A 6,000-nucleotide genomic window follows, 5' to 3' on the forward strand; every position below is an offset into this window, starting at 1 on the left:
AGAGAGAGAGACAGAGAGACACAAGTCACGGTCAGACAACTTGAGCACGACTAGACCCTGGTCACTCTCCTGGTGAGACACAGAGACACAGAGAGACAGAGAGACAGAGACACATAGAGAGAGAGACACAGAGACACAGAGACACAGAGAGACAGAGACACACAGAGAGACACAGAGACACGGTCAGACAACTTGAGCACGACTAGACCCTGGTCACTCTCCTGTGAAGACACAGAGACACAGAAATACAGAGAGACAGAGAGACACAGAGAGAGACAGAGAGACACAGAGAGAGACACAGACAGAGACACAGAGAGTCAGAGACACAGAGACAGAGAGACACAGAGAGAGACAGAGACACAGAGAGACAGAGACAGAGGCACAGAGACACAGAGAGAGAGACACAGAGACACAGAGACACAGACAGAGACACAGAGACAGAGAGACACAGAGAGAGAGACACAGAGACAGAGACACAGAGACACAGACAGAGAGACACAGAGACATAGACACAGAGAGAGACACAGAGAGAGACACAGAGAGAGACACAGAGAGAGACAGAGAGAGACACAGAGAGACACAGAGACAGAGAGACACAGAGAGACACAGAGACAGAGAGACACAGAGAGAGACAAGTCACGGTCAGACAACTTGAGCACGACTAGACCCTGTTCACTCTCCTGGTGAGACACAGACACAGAGACACAGAGACAGAGACAGAGAGAGACAGAGACACAGACAGAGAGAGGCACAGAGACACAGAGACAGAGACACAGAGGCAGAGACAGAGAGAGAGAGACAGAGAGACACAGACAGAGACACAGAGAGTCAGAGACACAGAGACAGAGAGACACAGAGAGAGACAGAGACACAGAGAGAGACAGAGACACAGAGAGAGAGAGACACAGAGACACAGAGAGAGACACAGAGACAGAGAGACAGAGACACAGAGACACAGAGAGAGACAGAGAGACACAGAGACAGAGAGAGACAGAGAGACACAGAGACAGAGAGAGACAGAGAGACACAGAGAGACAGAGAGAGAGATGGTGGTTGTGGTGGGAGTTGTGGTGAGGTTTGTGGTGGTGGTGGTTGTAGTTGTGGTGGTGGATTTTGTGGTTGGGGTGGTGGTTGTGTTGGTTGTGGTGGTAGTTGTGGTCGTAGTTGTGGTGGTGGTTGTGGTTGTGGCAGTGTCCGGCAAAACCACCCCCTACCTGCCCGTTGGTGCCGGTACGGCAAAGCTGTGGTGATTAGTGCCATGGCGGGAGGGCAAATTGCGATTGGCCATCCACCTTAAATTAATTACCGCTAAACCACGTCTAAAATATCTAACTAATAAGCTTGTGCCGGAGGCCCCGGGGGGACAGGCGTCTGTGACGTCTCCTGGCCAAACCCCCTTGGGGCGGAGCCAGGAGATTGAATCTCTACCCTCGGGGCTACTCCAGAAACAACGAAAAGCCACTACGGGTGGCCACGTGGAATGTCCGAACGCTCACCGCGGAGGAGAGGCTGCCGCTCCTCTGTCGGGAGCTGGACCGCTACCGCCTGGACCTCTGCGGCATTCAGGAGGTCCGGCGGACCGGCTCCGTCTCCTGCCACCGTGAGGGGTGGACAGTCCTCTAACTCGGGGGCAGCGGACTGCCAAACAACGGGGAGTGGCTCTTCTTCTGAACAAAAATAATGAAAGGGGGCGTGGGAGCGTGGGAGCGTGGCCGGTGAGGTGTGGGAAGCCGCAAGCCCCGGGGCCGCCCATTGGGGCTCGCCTTCCCGTCAACGGGAGGCGAGGAATGGTGGCGGTCGTGGTTACTTTTGCCCCCGCCGAAGACGAACATCCGTGGAGGGCTACAGGTGTCGAGGCCACCACCCTGGGCGGCTGTGGGGGACGCTGTGACCACTCCCAGCCACGCCCCTCGGTGAGGGACGATATAAAAGGTGGGAACCCGGGGAGAGCTGAGAGGGCACTTCGACTCAAGAACGAAGATCGACCAGCCAGGCCCCGGAACTCCTTTGGCCCGCTTGTCCTGGGGGAGGGGGAAATCCCTCGGCCAGGAAAACATCGTGGCGCAAAGTGGGGATGACCCTGCCGAGGCTGCGGTGCCTCAAATATTGGAATAAGAAGTCTCCCCCTGTGAGTGGCTGGCTGAGGTGCCATCTGTTGAGGAAGTACTGAAGGCGATTCGGAGTCTGAGACCAGGAAAGGCAGCGGGCAGAGATGATCTCCCAAGCGAAATGCTGAGGGAGGGTGGCGTTTGTGCACAGACTGCCCTACATGACATCATAACAACGGTCTGGACCACTTAAAAGGTACTGCAGGTTTGGAAGGATGCCCTGGTGGTCCCCCTCTTCAAGAAGGGGGACCGCACAGACTGTAACAACTGCAGGGGAATCTCACTCCTCAGTGTGCCGGGAAAGGTCCTGGCAAAGATTATTCAACATCGCCTTGCCAGGCACGCTGAGGAGAGGCTTGCGGAGCCCCAATGCGGTTTCAGGAAAGGGCGGTCCTGCACTGATGCCATATTCTCTGTCCGTCTGCTACAGCAGAGGTGTAGAGAATTCCAGCAAGACCTACATCTCTGCTTTATTGACCTGGTCAAGGCCTATGATGCCATCAGTAGGCCTGGGCTCTGGGTTGTTCTTAGTGCTTTTGGAGTACCTGACCCTCTGTTCACGATCATTAAGGACCTTCATGATGGTCAGCGGGCCCGGGTAAAACTACGTGGCCGGGAGTCGGAGCCATTCCCTGTACACCTTGGGGTGCGACAGGGATGTCCTCTGGCTCCCACATTATTTACCATCTATTTTGACCACGTAGTTTGTGAAACCTTGAATAGCTATAATGGAGGAATTTCCATCTGGTACAGATACAATGGGAGGCAGATCGATGCCCGGGTGCGGTCAAAGGATGGCTCCCTATTGCTCAACCACGTTATGTATGCCGATGATCTGGTGATTGCTGCTCACTCAGAGGAGGAGTTGGAGGCGCTGTTGCTGAACCTGGAGTGTGCCATTAAGAGGTGGGGCCTTATCATCAGCCCCACTAAAACTAAGCACCTGCCTGGGTATTTTGTACCATCAACTCCCAATTGGTGATGGGGCAGTTGTGGAGAGAGTGGAGAGTTTCCCATACCTGGGCAGTGTGCTTATGACCGGCTCCGGTTTGACAGCAGAAGTCTCACTCCGAATCAGTCGAGCGGCAATATCTTTTCATCGGTTGCGTAACGCTGTGCGGAAGCTACCTGGTCTGTCGCTCCGCACTAAGCTTCAGGTCTTCTCGGCCACAGTCATTCCCTCCCGTCTCTACGCTTGCAAAACGTGGACCCCCTTAATGGAACATCTTCACCGGATAGAAACATTTAGGCTGGCCTGCCTATGATCCATCTTGGGTTTAAGTCCAATCGGTGAGCTCCTCCGGCAGGCAAGGCTGCGTTGGCTGGGTCATGTAGCCCGCATGCCCAGCCACCGCATGCCTAAACAGCTTTTGTTCGGCCGGATAGAGAGGGCTAAACGGGCGCGGCACGGGCTAGAGAAGAGATGGAGTGATGTGGTACAGGAGGACGTGGAACTGAGTGGACTTGCCGATGACTGGTACCAGCGGTGTCAAGATCGGCCTCTGTGGAGGAGGCTCGTGAAGGACGCTACTGGGCAGTTGGAGGCAGTCGCCCTCCAACAACAACGGAGGGCGGAGGAGCGACGCTCACAACAACGAGCGGAGCGCCGGGTGGCTAAAGCACAGCAGATTGGCACAGTAGGGGGCACAGGTGGTGCATCAGCCAGTCATCTCGGTCAGTCGACCCGTGGCACCTGGGTCTGCCCGTGACCTCCTGCCAGCGGGCGTTCGACACTTCACGTGGCCTCAAGGTGCACATGGCCTGGCACAAGCGTCGTGGTGATGTCACCGCCACTTAGTGGCGAATGGCGGTTGTTGTTGTTGGTTGTGGTGGTGGTTGTGGTGGTTGTGGAAGTTGTGGTGGTGGTTGTGGTGGTTGTGGTGGTTGTGGTGGTTGATGTGGTTGTGGTGGTGGTGGTTGTGGTGGTGGTGGTGGTTGTGGTGGTGGTGGTTGTTGTGGTGGTGGTGGTGGTGTGTTCTTGATCCAGCGGTTGGCCTGACCCTGCGGGTCGATGAAGAGCGGCCAGCGACGAGAGTGTTGGACAATCACAGAGTTCTCGACGGAGAGCTGGTCACGTGGTAAACCACACATCTACATAGACACACAGAGACACACAGAGAGACACACAGAGAGACAGAGAGCTGGTCACGTGGTAAACCACACATCTACATAGACACACAGAGACACACAGAGAGACACACAGAGAGACAGAGAGCTGGTCACGTGGTAAACCACACATCTACATAGACACACAGAGACACACAGAGAGACACACACAGAGAGACACACAGAGAGACAGAGAGCTGGTCACATGGTAAACCACACATCTACATAGACACACAGAGACACACAGAGAGACACACACAGAGAGACACACAGAGAGACAGAGAGCTGGTCACGTGGTAAACCACACATCTACATAGACACACAGAGACACACAGAGAGACACATAGAGTCACACAGAGAGACAGAGAGTGTTGGACAATCACAGAGTTCTCGACGGAGAGCTGGTCACGTGGTAAACCACACATCTACATAGACACACAGAGACACACAGAGAGACACACACAGAAAGACACACAGAGAGACAGAGACCTGGTCACGTGGTAAACCACACATCTACATAGACACACAGAGACACACAGAGAGACACACACAGAGAGACACACAGAGAGACAGAGAGCTGGTCACGTGGTAAACCACACATCTACATAGACACACAGAGACACACAGAGAGACACATAGAGTCACACAGAGAGACAGAGAGTGTTGGACAATCACAGAGTTCTCGACGGAGAGCTGGTCACGTGGTAAACCACACATCTACATAGACACACAGAGACACACAGAGAGACACATAGAGTCACACAGAGAGACAGAGAGTGTTGGACAATCACAGAGTTCTCGACGGAGAGCTGGTCACGTGGTAAACCACACATCTACATAGACACAGAGACACACAGAGACACAGAGACACACAGAGACACACAGAGAGACAGAGACAGAGAGACACACAGAGAGACACACACAGAGAGACACACAGAGAGACAGAGACAGAGAGTGTTGGACAATCACAGAGTTCTCGACGGAGAGCTGGTCACGTGGTAAACCACACATCTACATAGACACAGAGACACAGAGAGACAGAGACAGAGAGTGTTGGACAATCACAGAGTTCTCGACGGAGAGCTGGTCACGTGGTAAACCACACATCTACATAGACACAGAGACACAGAGAGACAGAGACAGAGAGTGTTGGACAATCACAGAGTTCTCGACGGAGAGCTGGTCACGTGGTAAACCACACATCTACATAGACACAGAGACACAGAGAGACAGAGACAGAGAGTGTTGGACAATCACAGAGTTCTCGACGGAGAGCTGGTCACGTGGTAAACCACACATCTACATAGACACAGAGACACAGAGAGACAGAGACAGAGAGTGTTGGACAATCACAGAGTTCTCGACGGAGAGCTGGTCACGTGGTAAACCACACATCTACATAGACACAGAGACAGAGACACAGAGACACAGAGAGACACAGAGAGACACAGAGAGACACACAGAGGGACAGAGACAGAGAGTGCAGGACAATCACAGAGTTCTCGACGGAGAGCTGGTCACGTGGTAAACCACACATCTACGTAGACACAGAGACACACAGAGACAGAGAGACACAGAGAGACAGAGAGACACAGAGACACACAGAGAGACAGAGAGCTGGTCACGTGGTAAACCACACATCTACATAGACACAGAGACACACAGAGAGACACACAGAGTCACACAGAGAGACACACAGAGAGACAGAGAGCTGGTCACGTGGTAAACCACAAATCTACATAGACAGACAGAGACACACAGAGAGACACAGAGAGACACAGAGAGA

The sequence above is a fragment of the Petromyzon marinus genome (genome assembly GCF_048934315.1).
Source record: "Petromyzon marinus isolate PM22_M1 ecotype Great Lakes invasive population chromosome 80 unlocalized genomic scaffold, UKy_Petmar_22M1.pri1.0 chr80_unloc.4, whole genome shotgun sequence".
NCBI lineage: Eukaryota > Metazoa > Chordata > Hyperoartia > Petromyzontiformes > Petromyzontidae > Petromyzon > Petromyzon marinus.